At 46.0% G+C, this 26,137-nt stretch overlaps 1 protein-coding gene across 1 annotated transcript in view; it reads right to left on the bottom strand.

The window, feature by feature from the left end:
- Positions 1–26,137, bottom strand: part of LOC119181447 (uncharacterized) — a 136,822-nt gene that overhangs the window by 62,649 nt on the left and 48,036 nt on the right. The window lies entirely within an intron of this gene.

Below are 26,137 nucleotides of genomic sequence, written 5' to 3' on the forward strand. Positions count from 1 at the left end.
AAGCAGTGAAAAAAAGAGGCGAGGTTGAACTGCGTGGTTCAAAACCCGCTTGTCTCGCAAACGACCCGGGTTCGAGTCCCACTTAGACCCAATATTTTCTCATTCTTATTTTATTTGTATCTTTCTCTATTTTTCAATCACGCAAACATGAAGATTTTTTGCTCACAAATAACGATATCGACGCCAGAATGTCTGCGAAACGAGTTTTTTAACACTATCGCGTTAAAACAAACCAATGCCCCCACATCCCCGAAGGGGATCGTGAGGAATTGCAAATGCATTTTGCGCTGAGAGAGGGCACCATTGCCGTCAGACATTCGCCTTCACCGACTTCTGATATCGCCTTGCGAGGGGCCCAGCCAGCGAACGGTAGAGAGTGAGAAACGAGCGCACGGGAGAATGGGGCGCCAGCGTTCTCGGCTCTCTCTTGGCGTTTCACAGCGGCGTATTGAGCACACATTCCCGGATGTTCTTGAGATGCGCCCAGCCAGCTAACGGTAGAGAGTGAGGCGCGAGAGGACGGGAGAGTGGGGCACAAGGAGGAGAGAGAGGAAATGACAAGTGAAGGAGCGACAAAGCACTGCGCCTACCCTCTCCTACACTCCCTCGCAACACATGCTCCGCTTGCTAGGGGCGAGGATAAGCGCGCGCCCGCAGCTGAGCTATGGGAGAGGGAGAGTACAGAGATCACACTTGCCGGCGCACGGCCGCCGCCGCTAGCACTGCACCGTTATCCCGACCGGGCTGCAAAAATGAGCTGCCGTTCTCTTCTTCTAACCACTACCACCCACAACGCTGGATGCCTGACATAACCCGACTAAGAAATGCATTCGCATTTTAAAAAATGGCAGATCGCACGTACAGTGGGAATCGATGATATGCGGAGCACGAATGAGGAAGGTTTATATGTCAGTTTAATATCAGAACAACGTTACGAGGCCGAGGTAAATTATGCCGATACATAACTTTCATGTCATGATTATCATGTTTGGACGTATCATTTACCTTCGTCATCTATTCACGTCACCTGATACCTAATTTGCTGTATGTTGAGCTAGCGAAACGGCCGCGAGCGGGCTATGAGCGTAGCATGTAGTCATGTTTTACGTGACAGGTATATCATGCTTATCATGTTCGAACGTGTCATTTAACTTCGCCGTTTATTGAAGTCATGCAATACCAATTCGGTATACGTGAAGCTAGAGAAACGACCGCAAGCGCATCATGAGCGTGGCATGTGGTCGTGTTCTTACACGACACGCATATTATGATTATCACGTCTGCACCAGTCACATACCTTCGTCGTCCATTCACTTCCCGTAATACCAAACTTGGAATATGTGAAGCTAGCGAAACGGCGGGGAGAGCATCATGAAAGGCCCAATATACTGCGACGTAACCTTGACGAGCGCACGCTGGGCGCAGCGATGTTACGCTCATGGAGAAACATACATACGCTAGCAAAACGCGAACACTCTATGGTCTGACGACAGACGCGACCAGCGTCTGTTGGCGCAGCCCGGCGGAAACCGGGGCGAAATGCCAGGCAGATCGGCGCCTGGCGTGGCATCGCCGGCATGACGCGACGAAGCGAACGCTGGAGCACACGCTCACCGGGCCACGTCTGAGTGTATTGCCGCCTTGAGTGCGGCATGTGGTCATGCTCTTACATCACGCACATCTCATAATTATTATGTTTGCACCAGTCACATACCTTCGTCATCCATGCACGTGACGTAATACAAAATTTGGCATATATAAATATAGCAAAACGGCCCTGAGTGCACCATGAGAGCGGCATGTATTCATGTTGTTGCATTACACGCATGTCATGATCACCATGCTTGGACATGTCATTTACATATGTCGTCCGTTCGTGTCACGTAATACTGAATTTCGTACATGTGAACCTAGCGATACGGCCGTGAGCGCGTCATGAGCGTAGCATGTAGTCATGTTGTTACATGATACGCATTACATGATTAACATGCTTGCCCCAGTCACATCCCTTCGTCGTCCATTCACGTCCCGTAATACCAAATTCGGTGTATGTGAAGTTAGCGAAACGGCTGCGAGGGCATCATGAGTGTGGCTTGTAGTCATATGTCACATGACACGCATCTCATGATTATCATGTTTGCACCAGTCACATACCTTCTTCCTCCATTCGCATAACGTAACGCTGAACTTGGTATATGTGAAGCTAGCGAGATGGCTGCGAGCACATCATGAGGGTGGCGTGTAGTCATGACTCATGACTTACATGACATGCATGTCATGATTTCCACGTTAGGGTCTGTCGCTTGTGTTCGCCATGCAATCATGTCATACCATGCCAGTTTTGCAACATGTCATGTCAACGAGACCACCGCAAGAGCAGCAAGACCATGAAATGTAAATCATGACATTCATGACATAGATATCATGATTTTCATGTTATGACCAGTCAAATATGCTCTTCATACAGTCATGTTATGTCATACCAAGTTTGGTATTGATATCATTACCCAAATGGCCAGGAGAGCTAAAAGTCGTAGGCGGCTAGATAGATAGATAGATAGATAGATAGATAGATAGATAGATAGATAGATAGATAGATAGATAGATAGATAGATAGATAGATAGATAGATAGATAGATAGATAGATAGATAGATACGCTCAAAGTCGCTGAAGTTCGCTAAGAAATGCACTGCATTTAAAACCTCCCCGAAGGGAATCGTGAGGAAATGCGAATGCATTTCTTGGGCCGAGGGATGGTACTATTGCCGCCAGACATTCGCGTTCACCGGCTTCGTCCATCGCCTTGACAGGCACCCAGCCAGCCAACGGTCGAGAGTGAGGAGCGAGCGGACGGGAGAGAGGGGCGCCAGCGTTTTCGGCTCGTCGTTGGCGTTTCACAGCGGCGTTTCGAGCACAAAATTTCGGATGTTCTTGAGAGGTGCCCTGCCAGCGAACGGTCGAGAGTGAGACGCGAGCGGATGGGAGAATGGGGTGCTGGGAGAAGAGCGAACAGCGAGAGAATGAGTGGCGAAGCACTGCACCTACTTTCTCTTACACTCTCTCACACCACATGCTTAGGTTTGTATGGGCGAGGATAAGCACGAGCGCCCGCAGGTGTTGCTATGGGAGAGGGAGTGAGAATGGAGAGATAGCATCTGCCGGTGCGCGGAAAAAGCCGGATGTTTGACATAGCTCGACTAAGAAACGCATTCGCATTTAAAATTGACGAGTCGGAAGCCAGCGTCCTCGGACGCCGCATGGGTAAAGTGTACTACGAGCGAGCGCTGAATAGATGGCGTGCCGAAAAGGGGAACCTGGCGGAGATTCGCGACACAACGCAGTCGCTCGTGCCCAGATGACTAGCCGCAGCACAGAGTTTCCTAAAATTAACTAGAGGAGACTGGCGCTGCGATCGTTCAGCCACCATGGGAATGATGAGTTGCGGGCGGCGAATTAGGAAACTATATGGGCCGCAGTGTACCGCGGCGAGAGCATGCACATGCACGCGCCACTGCCACGCTTCCTTTTGGAAAGAACCATCTAGGGACCTTAGAAAGAACAGCTCAAAAACGCCACGTGCGGCGAACGGCGCTATTGGCTGCACGGTGTTTTAAAAAAAAACATCATTCTTCTAACGCAGAGTTCTCACGTACGAAACGCCGTTACGGACGCTGCGCAATGGCATCGCATTTGTTCACGATTCTCTTCGGGGAGGTGGGGTCTTTTTTTCCGTAGACGTCAATTAAGCGGTGACGTGCTACTCACAACAGCCTGCTCTTGGTTCTCTGAATACAGATTGAGAAGGAGCTCCCAACAGTGTTCCACCTGCTTTTATAGCAGCCTCACTTCCCGTTGGCCAAGGGCAAATGAAAATGAGCTTTTCGCAACGGATGAAATAAAGCGATGACGTTCGTCTCACAAAAGCCTGCCTTTGGTTCCCAAAGTAAAGGTGGGAAGGAGAGATCCGAACATAGCGTTCCACCTGCTTTTACCGCAGCTTCCCTCCCCCTCCCGTTGGTCAAGTGCAAATTAAAAGATTTTTCAAAATTGATGAAATAAAGGGATGACATGTGTCTCACAACAGCATGTTTTTGGTTCCCGGAGTAAAGGTGGGAAGGAGCTCCCAACAGAGTGTTCCACGTGTGTGTGTGTGTGTGTGTGTGTGTGTGTGTGTGTGTGTGTGTGTGTGTGTGTGTGTGTGTGTGTGTGAGTGTGAGTGTGTGTGTGTGTGTGTGTGTGTGTGTGTGTGTGTGTGTGTGTGTGTGTGTGTGTGTGTGTGTGTGTGTGTGTGTGTGTGTGTGTGTGTGTGCTGTAAAAGTACCTCTATGATTCTGAACCAACTAGGCCCAAAAGAAGTTTTACTGAACTCCCTCCTCCTCCCATCGGTCAAGTTCAAATGACATAAAGCTTCGCAATTGATGAAATGAAGCGAGTAAGTGTTTCTAACAGCAGCCTGCCTTTATGCTCTGGGGCGTGGATTCGAACGTGGCGTTCCACCGAAGTTCCATCCGCTTTCACCACCGCTATCTCCGTCGCCCACACATTGATCAAGTGTAACGAAAAAGAGGCTTCACAACATATAACATGAAGTGATGATGTTCTTCTAACAACGGCCTGTATTGGGCTCCCGGAGTAAGTGTGGCAGGTACACGGTACTTGGCCTCCATTACAGTAAGAAACCTGCTGACATCACTGGTCTGACCAAGTATAGGGTAGTTTCTGTTGCAGAGGTATTGGGCAGACTTGCTGCACCCTTCAGATGACTAAGGAAGCTCTTCTCACCTTTCGTGAGCACGCTGATCTACCCTCATATGGGAGAACGGGACTGTGCGAGAAGGCGAGAACATATTCATTCCTCTGTGTGGCCCCGCCGCGGTGGTCTAGTGGCTAAGGTACTCGGCTGCTGACCCGCATGTCACGGGTTCGAATCCCGGCTGCGGTGGCTGCATTTCCGATGGAGGCGGAAATTTTGTAGGCCCGTGTGCTCAGATTTGGGTGCACGTTAAAGAACCCCAGGTGGTCAAAATTTCCGGAGCCCTCCACTACGGCGTCTCTCATAATCATATGGTGGTTTTGGGACGTTAAACCCCGCATATCAATTGCTCTGCGTGGGCACACAACGCAAATTTCGGTTCATAGAAAGCAACCAGACCGACGCAAAGGAAACGGACCATCTCCTGCACGTGCGGTCTCAGGAACTTGCGTGTGTATAAATGTTCTCCCAGAGGAGTTAAAAAAAAACGGAAGCGTCCGCGAAGCCGTCCAATTGCATCGGCGCCAGTCTTTTAAGGCTATAAGAAGCTAATTCATCACCTGAATAATTGGACCCATGACGACGGCGCCTGATGAGCGGTGAATATCGACGTTCTTTCATGTTCTCTCCTGGTGCGAACGGTTTCGAACCCCGTAGTCGTCACGCTCCGTGCGTGTGTGAGCCCATGCTAATTGGGCGTGTGGATCACGTCTAGCCTGGCCGGACCCTATTTATTTAATGCGTTTCACAATTTCGTGCGCATGATCGCAAAAGAATGCAATAACGCAGCCGTACGTATATAGAAGCGCATACGACGTAACTGCGTAAAACACGGGACACCGCTGGTTTCCTCATTTTCGGTGGACACACAAACCTTTCGGTCATCCGCATTGTGTGCCGTCATGTCGCAACAAGGTTCCCTCAGAGTCCGAAAGACATAACGTATGACCATGTGGGACCCGTTCTGGAAGTATACTGTCATGCCATCATATCGATGTAATACGTTAGAGAACTGGCACACTGAGATTGGAATTCCTCATTTTACCGGACTAACAGATCTTTCTGGAAGTTGCATGCCATGCCTGGTTTTTTTTATTAAGTTTATTAATATTTTCTAACCTTTCCGAAGGTGCCAACGTGCGTCATTATAGCTCCGCAGTAATCATGTTCATGTATACTATAGAGATTTAAATGGTCGCATGTAACGACATCTCCGGCAGCACAACTTGCTGCGATGAGAGCCGTTCTACAATACATCTTACAAGAGCGAGCACTCAAATCGGTCATATACTTCGACTGAAAGGTAGCACATCACAGGTAGCAGTTTGCCCTGAGCAGGGAGGGCTCGTGTCAAACTCTAGCAAGACCGAACATCACACGTACTCCAGTGGTTGACATGGCAAACCGGTATTACTGCTAATCTATTCGCCGACAACGCAGCACACTCACCACATAAAGGAACTATAGAGTTCCGCTGCCTCTAACGAATGTTGTAGGCCCGTGTGCTCAGATTTGGGTGCCATTTAAAGAACCCCAGGTGGTCGAAATTTCCGGAGCCCTCCACTACGGCGTCTCTCATAATCATATGGTGGTTTTGGGACGTTAAACCCCACATATCAATCAAATGCCTCTAACGAATTATGCGACAAGACAACATTATTTGCTTGCTCAGAATCTTCCATGCAAGTACGTTTCGTTCGTCTCCTAGCTTGAAAAGGTGTTGGATACATGAACTTCATGGATCACTGAAGCACGTTATCCCTTCATTTCATGTCACGAAGCTTCCTTTCCTTTGCACTTTATCAATGCGTGGGGGAGGGAGATAGCGGTGTTGAAAGCGGGTGCAACTTACGGAGAACACCACGTTGAAATCAGCTTTACCGCAGGAACCTAAGGCAGGGTGTTATGAGAAACATGTCAACGCTCTTTTTCGGCCGTTGCGGTGCTTTTTGCAAGGGAAGAAGAGAGATGAGGCGGTGAAAGCAGGTAGAACGCTATGCGGCTATCATAGCGGAACTCCCGCTTCGATGCGATGCTGTTATGCCGTCTTTGGTTAGGTGTCGCATTTGCAAGAGCGTACTCTTTTCGCATTGATATGGCGAACACCTCTACAAGCGACTCCTGCGGAATCGAAGAGACAATCGAACACGCCCCGTGAAGCTGCGCTCGCTTTGACACACAGTGAGGCTCGCTCCAGATGATTTTTCGACCGAATGAACTTGGCACTATTTTCTGTAAATAAGATTCTAGGAGCACAGACGTGCGCGCGCGCGAGGCTAACAGAAATCAATGAAAGTGTTACTGAAAGACCTGAAATCAACAGCATTTGTCATCTCCCGTAGACTGGATCGGCTTCAGCAAGGGTGCTTGTGATTCTTTTTATCCCTCTCATTTCTTGTCTCTCTATTTTCACTCCTTCATACCTCTCTCCCAATGCAGGGTAGCAAACAGGACTTGTGCCTGGTTAACCTTCCTTCGTTTCCTAGCTTCTCTCTCTCTCCTGTGAGTTCCCGCTACAGAGAACGAACACTAGTGAGAAAAACTTTACCCCAGGTGCGTTTTGCGGAACACAGCAGTATAGCATTTCTACTGCGTCGAAATTGCGGCGTATGCTAGGCGTTGTATGCCGCAGCAGTAGCCATATATATACACTATAGCCGTAGTCAGAGCCTAGAGCAGCGGCCATCTTAAGTGTGGTTCTAATGCAGACTGATAGTGGTTTTTGGACATTCAAGGTTTTGTTCCATCCCCACCTTCATCCTTATGAAAAACACCTTCTCTCTCTTCTCTTACCCCCTTCTTCATTTTTCCTCACGCTGAGTAGCAGGTTCGAAAATTGGCTCAGGTCAACCTTCCAGCTTTTCTCTCATGGAAAATATCTCTCAATTGCCAGAGATGGCAAAGGACAGTTTCGAGATGACAGTGTCGACACTTACAACGATATTTACTCTGTATATATAATGCTATCGGGACACTATGGTGATTTGAGCAGCCTGCCTGTGTCTAGTACGACAATGAGGGAAGAAAACAAGTGTCGCAGAGAGCGAGACGTCAGCCAGCTAACCTCATGGAACATCTCATCCTCATCTTCAGGACCAGTATGCACGTTGCCTCTTTGAGAAAAAATGGGTCGCCTGAGGTTATACTGGAGCTTCCGAGTACAGTACATAGTTCCAAATAGTTCCTGGTCATGTCCTGATCTTGATGTAGTGGTCGCTGCCCATTCATCTCCCTCATACTGCACACTCAAAAAAAAAGGGGGGGGGGGGGATCGAAGAAAAAATCGGCTCAATTCATCTTTTTATTCGAAACAAACGCCAACACAACAATGAGCAAATTCGTGAGAACTCCAAGCCGCAAGCGCGAAGATTAAGCAAATCCGTGTACTATTCCCATGGCGGCTGAACGATTATGGCGCCGCCAGAATTCACTCTAGTAAATATTGTAGAAAACTCAGTGGCTGATCCGTGCCACTGGAAGGCCAATATCCTACGCCATATATACCGTGTCACGGTTCTCGGCGCTTTGCTGGCATCACTATAGAGTGTCAGATGCAGCCACAAGATTTAATGACGATACGAGGCGTTCCTTCTCACACGACCTTATGCTGATGAGATGCATATGCATACGATCTCTAAAAACGTGGGCACGTTGCGAAATACGACGCGACAACGCTGCCGGCTTGCTTCAGCATTATTTTTCGCGACGAATTCCCTATTTCAGAATAACACTCCATGACGAAGCTCCTGCTAGTCCATCTGCCGTTCGTCACGAGATTTTCTCATGGCAGAAACGTCCGACACGCACGAATGAGTCACGCACATAGCTGCCTCTCCCATCTTGTGACCTGATCACCGCTACAGCGCCGAGGCAGCTGTCACTTTACCATACACCTCTCCGCCACTCGGCGAGCGTATACGAAACACGGCATCCTGATCCCCCAAGCGCGTGATAAAGTAGAGAGAATTCTATTCCAGTGGCTACCGGAACACTGCAGAAATTGCGGGAAAGATAACGCAGATGAAACTGGGCGCTCGGCGCATGAGCAGGCACCGTTATTGCTTCAGAATGTATAGGTTGATCTCGAGCAGACAAACATACAAGAAATACTATAAGCAGAAACTTCGTAGACTAGTTTGCCAGAGTGTACACAACTAATGTCAAATTATAACCAGGTTTCAGCCACTCGCCCCTAGATTTTTTAACCCTTACTCACGAATTATTGGACGTTAGTCGCACTTAATTCGAATCAGGGCCAAACCTCATAAGCACGAAAATGCACGCGACAGCGACAAGCGACGCGACGTAGATCGGCTTCGCGCGATCAGTCGCTAGCGCAGGCAAACCTCATTCACGCGACGGCTTCGGCGAGCGAACTCCACTGTTGCTGGCATGAGGCCGCCTACTCGCACCAAGAAAACCGCGTAGTGAGCGGTATGCAATTTAAAAATAAGATATATTGTTGTGTAATGAAACGGAAAGTGTTTATGAGTGCCTTGCAGCACTTTTTTATATGCCCATGCGTAATAAACATTGCGTTATTGTTGCGCATACGTGACTCGGGCAGGTTCACGTGCACCTATGTAGTCTTTGTCTTTTCCGGTATTTCGCTATTGGCTGCTTGAGCCCACCACTACCGGGTGATGAGCGACGGTTTCCAAATCTGGAGAACCGAACGATCGCGCGAAAACGAGCACGCGACACGTCGCGCGAACGCCCTGTTTCGTCGCTCGTCGCTGTCGCGTGCATTTTCGCGCTTATGCGGTTTGGCCCTCAATCTATGTCTGGCTTGAGGTTGGGCAAACATATGCGAATGACTATACATTCCATAAACTAATATCTGGAGTTTAGGTATCCAAACCACAATATTATGCGAGACGTCCTAGTGCAGGGCTCCGGAAATTTCAAAGCGATAACGTTAAAACGTTAGTTTCGCAGAAATTACGGCGTACGCGTTGTTGGTCATGTGTGGTTAAAAGGGTCTGAACGGCCATGTCTCCCGAGAAGCCCGCACCTAATAAACTTCGTTGGACATTATTAATAAAGTTATGTCGTCTCACGACAGCCGAACCTTTGAGCCTGCCCCTTATCGGCCGACTCCCCAGATTTAAAACATACGGTCGCAAGCTCATAATAGCAATGTTTGCATTACAAAATCCGCTATATCGCGCATCGACGGCAAACAGCACGCGCGGGCGTTCACAAGTTATTAGCCATTTTGCTGGCGCTTAGCATGCAGGCACACAAAATATGGACCGGCAATAAGCGGCGAAAAACCGAAACGTAACAGTGTCACGTGTAATGCGTCTTTTATCACGTCTTCCATGGTCTAACGCGAGAAAAACAAATGGGGAGGCTGGTCTAACAGATTTGTTTGAACCATAAAATCATAAATAAATATATATGTCTAGTTATCTTGCTTGCTCTCACAAAAACATTTTAGAAAGGAAACAATTATTATTATTATTATTATTATTATTATTATTATTATTATTATTATTATTATTATTATTATTATTATTATTATTATTATTATTATAAGTAGATAAGTAGTAATAGTAGTAGTAGTAATGCTAACTGCTATGTAAATATTGCTCAGACTTGCACAATGCTAAATATCGACTTTCAGCGTCATTTATCGCAAATGTTTAAGCAAATTATGATAATATTGGTGTCTTTATCCCTTAATTTTGAGTGTCTGTAAGTTATGTAATCAGGTGGCACTTTCTAACCCATTAGGATGATTGGTTTGGGAGAGAATTACGATTGGCGAGTTGGTGCTTAGCTTAACAAAATACTTGTGGCGGGAGCTGAAAATCAAGAATAAAAAAAGCGAAAAGATGCGAAAACAATCGAAACACACACACACACGCACGCACACACACAAACACAAACAAACACAAAGTTGTGAACTGCGCGGGAATCTGTTGCAAATTCTCTCGCTGATGGAGCAACGGCCACGTCCACGTTATTTATTTTTCATTTTATTTTATTTATTGTGTTTACAGATACAGCGTGAAAATATATATTGTGGTACAAATGTGTACAACAAAACAAAGCAAAGTGGAGTACATTTCTTCTAAAAATGCAAACAAAACAAATGAATTTTTCATGCTATTGCTTATACTACTGCAGACATAAACACAGCACGTATATGAAACATTTTCTAAATAAATAATAGTTGACAAACGGATATACATATTATGATGCAGGTCATACTGGAGGTAGGACCTTAATTAACAGATGTTAGCAGGAAATAAAAGCTGAGTAACTTCAGGGTTTGGCAAGTTATTCCATTTGATCACAGTGCTTGGAAAGAAGTAATAATTGAAACAATATTTTTTACGCTGAATGACGTAGCTGTTAGCTGATGCCTAGGTCTTATGGCATACCCAGCTATAGAAGCAACAGTATTTATGTCAGAAACGTTAATATTGTAAAGTTTGCTTAGAAATATTGTTGTAATTGTTAATATTACAACGTTTATTTTTCGGGCACTTGTACATGTGTACAAGGTCTGACCCCGAGAGGTCAACCAACGCCACTCATATTCATAACGGTGGATGTCTGGCACCCATTCCTGATAATTTTGGAACAGGCAGCTGACCACCTACTCCTCAAAGGTTACCTGAACAAATTTTTGCCGGAATCGCTGCTTTCGCTATGCAATGAACAAGAACTTTAAATGAGAGACCCAATCTATACCTCGCATGTACGTGCACCCACATCCACTGGCTTCCAATTAATTACAACAATACTTTGATTGATTGATGACTGATTATATGTGGGGTTTAACGTCCCAAAACCTCTGTATGATTATGAGAGACGCCGTGGTGGAGGGCTCCGAAAATTTCGACCACCTGCGGTTTTTTAACGTGCACCCAAATCTGAGCACACGGGCCTACAGCATTTTCGCCTCCATCGAAAATGCAGCCGCCGCAGCCGTGATTCGATCCCAACACCTGCGGGTCAGTTTCCGAGTATACCTTAACCACTAGACCACCACGGCTATAACAATACTTTAATGAGGCGAAGGAAAATATTAGAGAATATATACAAATTTTTTCATACTGCCTAGGGGCTGGAAGTGCTGGCAAAATGAATAATACTGAATCAGAACTGCTGAAGTTTACGCTTCTAAAATGCGTTTTAATTCTGAAAACCTGCTTTATACCACTGGCTTCATATCACCCCAAAGAAAATCCTGGTTCGGCCTATGACAGACAAGTCTTTACCGCAAAGACTTCAAAATCATTTTAGCCACTGCCCGTTTGTTCGTCATGACCAGTTCATATTCAGATAACATTAAGAGTATTTCTGCCTTAGCACATTGCAATCTGCCAAGTTTTCGAGTGATAGCAGAGTTAACATTAAAGATTATGTAAGGTCAATTCATATCACAATGTTATCGATGTTGTAGTGGCACTATGCATCGTGTGACTGATAAAACTGATACCTTTGTGCGAGAAAGTAGTGTAGGGCGTGCATGTTATCCACGACCATTGTTAACTAGTGCAAGTGCGAAAATACCATTGGAACACTGCATCAGTAATATTGCGAAGCTTGTCTTCTACTTCTGGCTTCTTTGTGTTTGTCCTTGAAGATATGGGCAGTTTTTGTAGGTGCAATATCGATCCAGTGGAACATGGGTCTTAAACTCACCTCGGCTAGCGAGCCCCTGTTACGATATTTAGTCCCGCAAAGCACGAGGCAGTAGAGGATGGGGGGGGGGGGGGGGGGGAGAATGGTGCTAGAGTAAAGGTATACAGTAACTATAGTTGGGGCTATCGCTACCCCGCCCCCCTCCCAATAAATTAAAATAAAACAAGCCTACTCCCCTCGCTTCAGTGTTTGCTGTCCACCTTCTATCAACGATTAGGACAAATTAGTTGAACCTCTGCGAGCACAAATTAACAATATTTACGCTGCAATATGGTTCCTGCGATGATAGTAACTAAAATAAAGCGTCTGCCTGGACTGCCCCTCCTTTCTCCTGTTATACTTCAGGTGACCGCTTCGCCCCTAAAACGACTGACTGGATCCGCCCCTAGAAAAAAAAGGTGGGTGGGTGGGTGGGTGGTAAGCCAGATAACGTTGCAATTTATTTGATGGAAGACATTCCGCGTGCCTCCATACTCCATAATTTGTGAAGGTGATTCAGCGTCACAGATCCAGAAACATATCGATGCCGATGTCCAGAAAGACTGAAGTCTGGACGCCAACTCTGAAATATAAAGTTCCGTGGTTATGTTTTAGCTCGTGGTAGCCGCATCGAGTTGCCTTGTGGAAGAAATGCTTGGGAAGGTCTTGGCAGCTCATGAAAAGAAAATGTGAGGGACGAAAGCAGCCACATGCGGGCCACGTATTCGAGAGTACAAACTAAAAAAAAAATGCACGTATTGGAGTTTTTTCTTCTGGTGCAATTCAAAACGGTCGTAACATTGAGAGACAGTCATCTGGTGGTTGTTCTTCTTCATTATCTTCGTGTGGCTTTTTGCTGTTTTTTTTCCTGTTATTATGAACCAACTCGTCCAGAAAGCTACGAAAACGCGTTCCGTGGTTTCTAGTTTCCATCACTGAACATAATCTGGTATGTGCCCAACGGTGGCTCAAACATGTCTCGCGTTTCGAGCCGCTCTTTCACTGGCAGCGTGCCATTGTGGAGTCAAAAGAGAGAAAAAAAGTTGCCCCTGCGGACAATAACATGTTTTTTTCTGCGCGTTTAGAGACATCGCTTCATGGTTCCGTTCGATGAACGATAAGCCACGACAGGAAACGGAAATCATAGAAGATAATCTCAAAGCATTTCCCGGGACACCTTGCAGAGGTGTGCTCAATAAATGGCCACCTGGGAAAATACTTAGAAAGAGGATACAGTAATTTGTTTATATAATCTTAGGTTTAATGTCCCAAAAGCCCGATATACGAGATATGCCACATAGTGGAGGGCTCCGAAAATATTGACCACCCAGTGCTCTTCAACCTGCACTCTCACCGCACAGTTCACTGGCCTCTACAGCATTTCGCCTCCATGGCAACTAAATGCGACCGCCACTGCCAGACTCGAACCCGCGACTTTCAGGCCAGCAGCCGAGCTCCGTAACAACCGACGCATCGGGGTGGACAACAATGCAGTAAATGTACCAGTGAAAGCCATATGCACAAGTTGTCCCAACTATCAAGCAAAACAGCTTTTATAAAGGCAGAGGCGTTCTATTAGGAATCGTGCATATGTTGAAATCAGGTCACGTAAAAAAAAAAAAAAAAAGGTGAGTCGGTGCATCATATAGGAAAAGCCTGGTACCTACACCACATTGAATGGCACAGACAAAATAAACCTGGCACTGTTCCCGAGATAATAGCACCCAGCAACACACTGAAAAGTGAGTACCGTTTATCTCGGAAGTTTAAGAAACTCTGCCACATGTCTGTAAGGATACTTTAATTGTTAACGAAATATGAAGGCAAAAGGAATCTTGGAACACATCACGTTGCTACAAACATTTTTTTTTTGCTGTGCGCATGTACATACGCGTGTGTGCACAAAAAATGTCGTTCTCAATATAAGGAGCTCTAATATATATGTGTGCTTCATTAAAAATTTAACTGTGACTCCACAATGGGAGGAGTGCCTTCCTATAACTTTAATCTCGGCGTTTTGCGCAGCCCCAACGTTTCAAGTAGCTCGTTCATTCTCGCCTCACTGCCGATTCTCGCACTGTTACACGCACTGTTATACGCTGTTATACGATTCTCGCACTGTTATACGGCAGGCTAAAATTACGCAGTAGCGACAATAGCACCCACCGGAATCACAGCGAGAGAGACCGATTGCATTTCACCACGCGTGCTATATAGGTCATGAGGCGCGCTGACGTAACTTATCGGCATCGTGCCGTCATTCCCTGCCTAGCTTTCAGTGCACTCGTCGGGACGAGATAAACAGAGCCGGGATCTCGAATTCACCGAAGCTAGAGGGCCGCAATCGCGCGATTTACTCCCACAAGAGCAAAGAAAGTTAAGAACGGGGAAGGGGGAGGGTCATTTGAAATGTCACCTAACGTTTCTATTTGAATGAAGGCCTTTCACGCGTCCCATACATGGGTTACTTCTGAAGCAGATTCGAGGTCAGGTTCCGAAAAACATATCGATACTGATATACACAATGAGCTAAACTGGGCGCTGATTCATAAATACAGAGCTTTTGTTCCACGTTAACGTCTAAACTCGCACTCATCGCACGAGGTGCCTCACGAAAAGGAACAAATGCTTGACAGAAGTGCCGTCTCCGTAGCTTACTCAATCAAACATAGCGCTAATAATTGCAATAGACGAGGAACTATGCGCGCACTGTTACGCAAGGTCACAACGTTTTATTACGCGTGGAGCCGAGGGCTGCATTCAAATGAACAGTGGGCCGTGTGTTTGAAATTCCTGTTACAGAGGAAGGGCTTAAAGCGTACGACTGATTCCTGTAACTCAGCTCGTTCTTCACTGATTCGAGAAGTATTTGCGGAAATATGTTTGTGATCCAATGGACTCCTACATTGAGCTCATTCAGTGATTAATTGCAGAAATTGTCAGAGGACGTTTCAAACGTGCCCCTGTTTACGTTAAAAGGGTTCTTGCAATGCATCCCCCGCGAAATGCAGCGAGCCACCGTTGCCTGGAGTCGTGCTTAGTAGCATGACACCAAAGCCCGTTAAAACAGGGCAGCTTTGTATTAGAATGACTGCCAACAATATTTGAACAATTTTTTTTTGTAAAAAAGGGGCATCTGGATACATCAAGCTATAGTGAAGAACCTACACGGCCGAAAAAGAATTCAGGAAGACCCAGGGACACTTTTTCATCGCGGTCAGGAGACGTTGCCGATCGAGGCTCATAGCGAGACAGGTTGCCTGAAATGTAAAATTCATTCTCAAAATGAGCTTAAAATCCTTTTCTTTTCTTTATGCGAACGATGGCTGATCATAAAAGGACCGTGTCACGAAGGCAATGAAAACAACATGCTGACCACAATAAAAACTCATAAAAGCACGACGTTTAAGTCGCCGGTCGCCTTGTTCATGTTTCAGCCTTTCATGTGTTTTTATTGTAGTCAGCATGTTGTTTAAATTGTCTTCATGTCTGTCTCTGGACCAGACGGGTGTCCATGGTGGTGGTGACAACTTTAATAATAACTCCGGCAAATTCGTGGCCTGGGCCTAGGCCACCCCCGGGGAGGACCGGAAACTCTGTCTCCTCGCCACCTCGTGGGCTTGCTGGATTGTTTGCTCCTGGAGGTTGGAGCTTCGCAGCGCAGCTGTCCACCACGCCGCAGCCTCATTTGGGGAGACTGCATTTTCTTCTGCTAAAACTGCACAACCCCAAGAATGTGTTTCCGTCCAAGTATGAATTTCATGACTGGGTCATATACTACAATTAACGGCCATTGGCTGGTTAGATGATGGCGAAAAACTTTATTACATCTACTGAGGAATGGGTGGAGTCTCTAGTCCGCGACCCCATTGGTTTGCTCCCTGGAGCATCGTTACGATGGCCGTCGCAAGGGGCTACTATGTGCTCCTTACGTGCTCGCGACCACACTGAAAGTAAGCTGCGCGTTCGAAAAAAAAAAGGTGTTCAATGCCATGACGCACCCGTGACGTAACTTCTTTTTCCCATGCCATCACACTCAACTTAGCTTCCAGCGCCCTCGTCGGGACGAGAGAAGAGGAAAAGTAATTACAACTAGCATGCGACAAATCTCGGTAACTCTTTTCGCATTTGACGGGTTTTAAAAATTGCTTCAGCGTTCGATTGGCTAATGAATATATTTGATGGTAACTTGGAAAAATGCTGCAGGACCCGTTGAAAAATGACACGCGTATTGCGTCCTGGCTACGCCATTCTCCGTGCGGCTCCGGCGGAGAACGTGAGTTGTCAAATGACCGATGCGTTGCAAGCGCGTGACCGCTAAGAAATGGAACACAACAGCTGTAGTCTGTCACACGTTCCTGGGAAACGATTTCCGTCCCGAAAGAGGAGTACGTGATAGGTGCCGCTGGGATTGGGCGCGCTTACGGAATACGGAAACTAATTGAGAACGTCTTTCTCCTTTCTTTCTTTCTTTATTACTTTGTGTGTGTGTGTGTGTGTGTGTGCGTGTGTGTGTGTGTGTGTGTGTGCGTGTGTGTGTGTGCGTGCGTGCGTGCGTGCGTGTGTGTGTGTGTGTGTGTGTGTGTGTGTGTGTGTGTGTGTGTGTGTGTGTGTGTGTGTGTGTGTGTGTGTGTGTGTGTGTGTGTGTGTGTGTGTGTGTCCAGTAACGTGTTCTGCGCTTCCCTTTGTCTCCGCGTACATGAATCACGAGTCTTTTACATGAGCGTGCCTGCCAACCAGCGGTAAATTACAAAGAACGTAGTTTCAAATGCTACACATTCTTCACGCATTGCGGTACAGCTCTTTCGAAAGAATGCGACTTTTCGGCCGCATCCACCTGACGGTGCACAAAAGAGTGGATTAAATATAACACCAAGGACACAATGGGAATCAAATCCGGGTCCTCTAGGTGCCTACCGAGCTTTCTACCACAGATCCATGCCGGTGCTTGAAACACCGTTGCAAACTGGCCTTAGGCAGGCTTGATGTGGGGAAAGTAATCGCGTTAATATGAGTAATAAAGCGTTTGTCTCAGACGCTTTATTACTCATATAAACACGGAAGAACAACCGGGTGTCACACAATGCGAATTGCGTAACGAGTGGATCGTCCAATGCTGCCACCCCATTACGAAAGATTCAGGCAAAATTAGTCGTCAGCCACAGCTTAAAAATTTGCACATAATTTCTTGCAAGTGTGTAGCGGGTACCAGACTTCTCTAAGGATGATGAAGAATGGAATAGAGAATGCATCCCTTCTACACACAAAACAATATGATGGCTAATGGCGTAGCGGGCACCATGCAAATGTGTTTGTAGCAGTTACCCAAAGAGTTTGAAAAAGTAAGACGGAAATTCGGGCTAGTTGCTTGGAATTCATCGTGAACTTGGTTTACGATGACTGTTCCCTGTGACGTTTAGCGGTTTGCGCGCAGGCCTGGTAGCTTTTTTTTTTTTTTTTTGCCCTACTGCTCTTTGGACCTTACTGTTATAGTAATTTACAAGGAGAAGACGCAATGACAAAAGTTTCAAAACAAAAATAATGATGCCAAACAACTGTGTGTACTGTGAAAATGATTTCCTACGCATTCGTACAGGATGACTCCAAGGCGCGCAAACCATCTTCTTCCACTGCCACTTCCCCTCGGTCAATCGCAGTGATTTCCACTCCCAACAGCTTTCTGCACCTATCGTGGTTTTGCATTGCCATCGTAATCGGCGCACTTCTGAGCAGACGACGATCTCTTGTGGTCATGACATAACACATTTTAATATAATTTCATTCATAAACATAGTTGTAATGCTCACAGAATAAGCACGCTACGCTTTCTTGGCCAGTCCCCTATAGAGCGGGTATGTGCCACATTTTCAAGGAAAGAAACAAACAAATATGTGTAATCACATAACTTCGTCGCTTGGTCAAGCGGGATGACGTCACGATAGCGTGATTGAGTGACGTCATCACGTGACGCCCTTTTTCGCACTACTTTAAGGCATAATAAATCTTGACGACCCCCACCAAGCACGTAATCAAGTATGCTGTAGATGCTTGTGTTGTGCACTTTCTTGTCTTTTTTTGTGCGGTGATTGTGATGAGTATGTGCCAACTAGCCTAACTTGCGCCTTCGGAGAAAGTTATTTTCACAAAATTCACAAGCACACACATGGCCGTGCGGTAGACCATCCGCTTGCTACGCAAACGACCCGGGCTCGATCTCTTTCGTACCCAAACGACCAGGCTTCAATCCCCACTCTGATACACGATTTTATTATTATTAAAATATTTTAATCGTTCTCGATTTTTCGCTCACGTATAAAATGATGATATTGCGCTCACAACCAACCACACTGACTCTTGACGCTGGAATATCTGGGAAACGAGCTCTTTGTTCTTGTCGCGTTAAAGAAAAAAACACCCCGAGATCGAATGCCATCTCAACCCAGGCCCCCTCCGTGGCAGCGGTAAAGTGTGTACATAAATAGCTCCCCATTAGCAAGCTGAAAAACGTACGCTTCGTGGCCGAGTCGGTTCGCGCTGCGGAGCGAGAGGTCGTTCGACTTTCGGCGACGGAGTCCTTTCTTCTGTTTTTTTTTTCTTTGTCAGCTCTTAGTATATATATTTTACAACGTCATTTTCATGAAGGAAATACGTCAGTGGAATCGTGGTGAACCTCTGCATAAAACAATGTCTCGTTAAAATTTGGCTGATCCCATGTGCCTTGGCAATCAATGATGTGTGACGCACGCATCAAGAAGTTGGCTATGTGGAAATGGTAAAATGAGCCCAACGTTACGAGACGGATAGATGTGGTACTCGGTAAACACATACTTTACGCGCATTTACGTATCTAGAATGGAAGTGTAAAGAATGGTTGTTTATAGTTGCGTAATGATTCTACAGCTAACTTGCCCTACCAGCATCAGCAGTGGTAGGCTGAAATGTTGTTAATTGTATACAATAGCCGTTGATGTTGGTTCCTCGAAGTGGTATACCAAATACGTGCTGATATTTTTAGCTTGAAGGCAAGTGTTACGATGCTGTGTAGCTGTGTACTCATTGAGGGCTTACGAGGAACGTGCACTACACTGGCATCTACTGGTCACTACATTGCGTAACTGACATGAGATCAGCACTCACCTTAGAGCACAGACGTCAGCATTATCAGAACGAAGTGCGCTTCATGGTTGGACGACGTGCATATCACACCTAAATGTTCGCAGCATATTCTACCGTGGTCGAGTAACCCCTGAATATAGATTGCTGAACCACAAGAATACAAACGTAATGTTTGTTAGGCTGCTATAAAAATGGAGTCAACATTGAAACCACATTTGACGTTAACGCGGCATGGTGTTTGTGCTATGCCTTTACATTTATGTAATGTTTATTGCTTTGTAATAAAACCGCATAGCCAGTACTTCAACGGTCAACCGCAATCGCAGACGCACCAGCCTTAAGCCTGTATAGTGTATTCTTCAATCACTTTCAAGACCTGGCTTGGCTTTGTGGTAGAATACACGATTGCCACGCTCAATGCTTGGGTTGTATTCCTTCTGAAATCTCATTTTTTTTTATCAGTGCGTTTGTCGGGTCTACTCTGCCGACGTCAGTTTTTGTTAACGCTCTCACATTAAAGTTACTAATGTATGTCCTAGCCGTTCCGAGGTAGATATCAACCGTCAATCTCCTGTTGCACATACCCGAGTGCCGTCGACAGTGGTACACAGGTATGTGCCCCATATATCTGAAGAAAGCGGTTTGACTACGTACGCGACACCATTTTGACTTCATTCATGTCTTGACCAGACAGCCATATTCCTCAAGCTATCTTACCCTCCTTACCAATTTCAGTGTACACCAAGTCAAAGAGGCGATCCCGAAAGCTCCCAGACGTAGCCAGCCAGATAGATAGATACGTAGACAGAAAAGCTCGAAGTGCCTGCAGTACACTAGAAAATGCTTCGCATTTAATAGCAGCCAGTTATCACGCAATGCTAATTGCGCAACAAATGTGTTATTAATGCATCCCAGTGCAAGGTGGCCAACCATAGTTCTTCATCGTCACCAGACGTATGCAGTACCAACAAAGTGCAAACAATACCTTACCTATGTGTTGCGGGTATCTCGTTTATTCGCAGAAAGACAAATAGTGGTGTAGTGGGAGCTGTCCTGCTTCCCAAAAATTGCCCCGCCGCGGTAATCTAGTGGCTAAGGTACTCGGCTGCTGACCCGCAGGTCGCGGGATCGAATCCCGGCTGCGGCGGCTGCATTTCCGATGGAGGCGGAAATGTTGTAGGCCCGTGTGCTCAGATTTGGGTGCACGTTAAAGAACCCCAGGTGGTCTAAATTTCCGGAGCCCTCCACTACGGCATCTCTCATAATCATACGGTGGTTTTGGGACGTTAAACCCTACATATCAATCAAGGCTTCCCAAAAATTATTATCTATATATATGGCGTATAATGCACGCCTTGTGAAAATTCTAAACTCCTAAACAAATTCTAAACAAATTCTTGCCGCCTGTGTGCATCAGAGTCTATCTATATCTTTCTCTGTCTTTCCATGTTTTAGATGCAAAGTGGCTTTTGCTTGGCGCTGTGTTCGTCCCTCGGCGTCCGCTCTCCCACTGCGCACGAGCCAACCTACCCCCTCCCCCTTCTCTCTTCGAGCTCACGCTGGGAAGGTGGGAGGAGGTAGCAGAGTGCTGCCTCTGCTTCGCTTCTCCTCTCCCGTTTATCTTTCCGCCAGGGCTGTGCGCTCGTATATAATGCTGCGCGCGCTCGCTCCGTCACATTCTTATAGCAGCGCTGGGTCTTCACTTTGCGGCACACACACGGTAATACACGGAAATGGGAGGGGCGGCGGGTAACATAAGCGGCACACAACATATACACAACTCCGCGCACAAACAAAAGATACACGGAAACATACAAATGAAGACACAAGTGAACACCAGCTCTGCTTCGCCTCCCACATGGTTCCCTTTAGTGGGAGATGTCTTTATCGTTATCTTTTTATCCTCCCTGTTTTTCTCTCTGTTCATATATTCGTTCTATCTCGTTATCTCTCTGTACTCGTTACCTTACCCATCAGTGCTATTGCACCCCTCGCCGGACAAATCGGCCAGTGTGCTGTGGGGTGAAGCGGAAGATGAACATAGAGGAAGATGAAGAAGTGGACGAAGAAAGCGCGCGTTCGTTCATGATGATGATAGTTTTGAGGTCACGCCGCATGGCCCAACGCAAAGCTTATTAGTTCCGCTCTAAACTGTGAAGTGCGCAAGAGGTGGTTGGTTCAGAAGACCTGCATTTACAAGGCGCAAGGGCATAATTATTGATCGTTATCAGTAACATGTGGTATCAAACTAGAGTTGGACGATTTGCCTTACGGACTCGTAGTGGATTATTCGCCTCTTCGCAAAAGGAATAATTAAGGCATATATGATGGGCCTTTCTCAACAGTACATAACGGAAATAGATTATTATGTTAGTATATTTTAATCTTTTCATATTATTGGCACCGAACCAGTCATTATATCCGCCGTAACTCCCATCTGATAGTCTGACCGCTTGCTCGCTCGACATTTTCATATATTACGTAAATACGTTTCTTTATTCTAAAGTTCCCGTGGTATTATTGGCACCAAACCAGTCATTATATCCGCCGTAAGTCCCATCTGATAGTCTGACCGCTTGCTCGCTCGACATTTTCATAAATTACGTAAATACGTTTCTTTATTCTAAAGTTCCCGTGGTATTATTGGCACCAAACCAGTCATTATATCCGCCGTAAGTCCCATCTGATAGTCTGACCGCTTGCTCGCTCGACATTTTCATATATTACGTAAATACGTTTCTTTATTATAAAGTTCCCGTGGTTAATTGTATTTAGATTAATGAGATTTTACCTTAAAACATCCTGCCGCCCGGTTATGGCCCATCACTTTTTGTGGCTGAGCACCATCACAAAGAGGAACATCATCATCATCATCATCATCATCATCATCATCTTGATTAGCAGCAAGCTTTATGGGAGAGTTTGGAACAACCACTTTTATGTGCACAAATGTACTTTCTGCGGCACGGTACCCGATAAGCGAAGCTGGGCTAGCGATTGATAATGTGATGCGAACGGGGCCAGATTACGCTATCATGTTCCCCTCTTAACGAAGCTCACGCATCCTTGAACTTTTTGCATTGCGTCCGCTGAATGCCGTCAAATACGTATCGCCAAAAGGTTGTCCTTCCTGCATCAGAAACGGCAGCGATGAAACGATAGAGCACGTTCTCTGTCACTGCCTTCGTTACATCGTGCAAAGACGTCAGCTAGCTGCTGCGTTAGCTTGCCTTGACGAAAGATCCTTGTCAGAACAGCCAGTGCTTGAAAGGCGACATAATCTGCCTTCCCACAGAAAATCAGTGAAGGCCTTATTGAAATTTTTGCGTGGTAGTGACCTATTGAATAGGCTATATTACCCCAGCTCTTTTTTTTTTTGTTTTCTCTTTCGCGCGTCTACTTCGCTCCTCGCTTTCTTTCTGATCTTTATTCCCCATTCTCCCTTCCTTTAGAGCAGGGTAGCAAACCAGATGCTCCAATTTCTTGTTAACCTGCCTGCCTTTCCCTCATTTTATTCTCTTTCTCTCTCAACAAATATTTGCCATCTCGTCAGCTCTTACTGGAGTCAGAGTCCTGTAATACGTAATAAGTCATTGTAACTTTAATAGGTACACTTTAGCACTTTAATAAAGAGATACTGAACAAAATTTCTGCCGCAAAATTTTGAACCGAATTGAAAGATTGGGCTTTGAAATTGATAAAGGCAACTTTCACCACAGGCACGAACTACAGAAAAATAATGAATTTTATGCGTTTATTCACAAACTTCCACGTCTAGCGGCCACGGAGTGAACTAGAGAAGGCGACGTCACAAATGCCCGAAACGGGCAAGCCAACAATGCCAGCCGTTGCCCGCGTTTCTCGACTCACTCATCTCCCCCTACTGTTCGCAGAACCGGTATGAACAGCAACGGCTGGAATAATGCTCTCGGCTGGGAAAAAGCATCAGCGCTTTTGTGGAATGGCATTCGCTCGCAGGATTTCAAGCTGGACGGTTGTGCCCTCGCGATCTCCGACTTCAGCGTAGCTCCCGCCGACTGGTTCGCCCTCCGCGGTCTCCTGAAGCCGTGCAGCTCTCGCATTGTGGCACCCCGCCCTTGGACTGCTTCGACCGGATCCCCACTTTCCTATCTCCTTCTTTTTCTCTCTCGTTGGCTGGATGGCTTCTTCTCCCTCTATTTTCCTTCTATTCTTTTTATCCCTCCTTCTTTTTCCCTATATCTTTTATTCCCCATATCCCATTCCTCTGCTGACCTGTTGAGGTGTCCTCGTAAGGAGAGACAGTTACGGGTCGACACCTTTCTTTTCTTTTCTTCTGATATAACCACTTATATATATTTTGTGGAATGGGGAGACTGGTATGAAAGGAGAGGTGGCGACTGAAAGAAAGGGGAGGACGGGAATACGTGAGTCTTGCAAGCACCTCGGCGATTGTGGCGTACTATCGAAGTTCGAACGCGCGAGCGCGTGGCCAAGAGCTTCAAAATGCATACAACGGGATGCGAGAATGGCGCTGCCAAAACTGAAGGGGAAAGGAGGAGCGTTCTTCCGCTGACTGTTGGCACTCCAGCATTACCATACCGCATCATTGTTGCTCTGAAACAGCAGTTGATCGCGTGCCATCGGCCGCTAGCAATGATAACAAGGAAATAAAATTCACCGAAAACAAGCACCTGTATCAAAATGGTCTACGAACACCATCTAGATGTAATAAAAGCAGGCTGGTCATGCTTACATGACCGGCCTGCTGGGTCTAAAGCCCATAGGGGCTTTAGCTGGGTCAACTGGTTTTTGCTGTGCGCTTTGTGAGGTTATATCACCGATAGCAGCCACTGACAATGTGTTTTGCAACAACAATATCTAGGAAGGAGTGTGAACAGCTAGCGGAAGCGCACCACCCTTTCCACTTGGTTTCCGACAGCAGCCTCGGCTAATCAGCCGACGTATATAGACACGCTCGCGAGTTTGAGCTCATATTGCTCACAATAGTACGTGATAGCTCGCGCTCACGTACGGCCACCGCGTGCTGACAATCCATACAAAATACAGCCAACTGTTAAAAAGTACGGGAAATTAACTCCGTTTATCGGAACAATGGCGTCCTTCGAGCCGAGATTCGAAGTTTCATCAGCTTTTAGAATTTCGTTGAGTATTCCTTTGAGTATTATAGTGCTTAGTAGGCCCCGCAAACGTCGTATACGTCTCTGATTCAAATGGCCGACATAGCTTGCAAACTTGACAGAGTTACACTACGCTCAGGATATATATTATATACATATTTATTGGAATGTACCACTAGTTCTTGTTTCTTCTTTTTTTTTTTGGACTTTTGCTGCCAGAAGTCGACCCTTCCGCACAACCGAATACCGAAACTCAAGTCGCCCAAATGTCAACCGTGGTGGAGAAGAAGTTGTGGTGCTTGGCTGCTAAACCAAAGGTCGTGGGTTCGGTCGCGGCTGTCGCACTTCGATGGAGGCGTAATGGGGGAGGACCCTGCATGTCAGTGGACGTTAAAGAACATCAGATGGTCGAAATGTCTGGAGCCCTTCACTTTGGCGTCACCCAAAATCATATCGTGGTTTTAGAATGTAAAACCCTAGGTAATTTGAGATTGTCCAAAAAGCGCAATAACTAACATATTTAGCCTATTTGGTATTAATCTTCTTCTTCTCGGACACACTATAGACATTCCTCGCGAGGCCATCACGGTGACGGTATACAAGCGAATAAGACGGGTACTTCAATTTTGTTTCTTTCTTGAGTTGTGGCAATGCAAGGCACTTTGTCGCAAGTAAGTTTCGTGTTAACCCATCAAGGTAGCGGGAACACAGCTGTCAGAGGGCAGAATAATCACAGCGGCTGTTGGCAGTAAGCCCAGCTGTCATGCTTCACGATAACACGTTTCAACGGTCGGAGTGAGGCAGGCTGCATGTACGCTCACGTCTTATCAAACATCGCTTTCGGGTCGGGCGTTTATCAGGCGTTATCCACACATCCATTGCATTATTCAGGGCAAAGAAAAGAAAAAAATGGCGACATTGGGGTCGATATTTCAGGAATAATTCGCACTCTGCAATCAGCTGAAACGTACTCCTGCGTACAGCGATATCAAGAGTTGCCTTTGGTTGCAAGAAGATAACCCGAAAGTGGCACAATGCATTCGACGCGTGGCAGACATATTGCTAAATATATATGCAGAGTCGTTAAAGAAGCATCAGAGTGCCAACATTAGCTATCCTTGAATCGCAATTAGCGTAACAATGAGCACAATTTCGTTGAACTGTTACAGCGTCAATTACATCTTAGCTCACATTACATTTATATGTTACAAAACATAAGGCTCTCGTGGTGAAAGAGAACATTTCTACGTTCAAATGTAAGCTAGCATGTGAGGCCGGTTTCCGTAAAGGCTAAAATTATCAAATAAAAAAATGAACGAAGTACACTCATTCTCTTTTAATGCGCAGCAATGTTTTATTGCGAAACGAAATTGTACAGAAGCATATTGATTAACGCATCTGGATGCTTGTATAGCTTATTAACGAATTTTTACATGAAACAATATGCAATGACACAAAAGCAAAAGACAAAAAAAAAGAGTATTCACATCATAAAAGTGAAAAAAG

The sequence above is a fragment of the Rhipicephalus microplus genome, chromosome 10, assembly GCF_043290135.1.
Source record: "Rhipicephalus microplus isolate Deutch F79 chromosome 10, USDA_Rmic, whole genome shotgun sequence".
NCBI classification, from domain to species: Eukaryota; Metazoa; Arthropoda; class Arachnida; order Ixodida; family Ixodidae; genus Rhipicephalus; species Rhipicephalus microplus.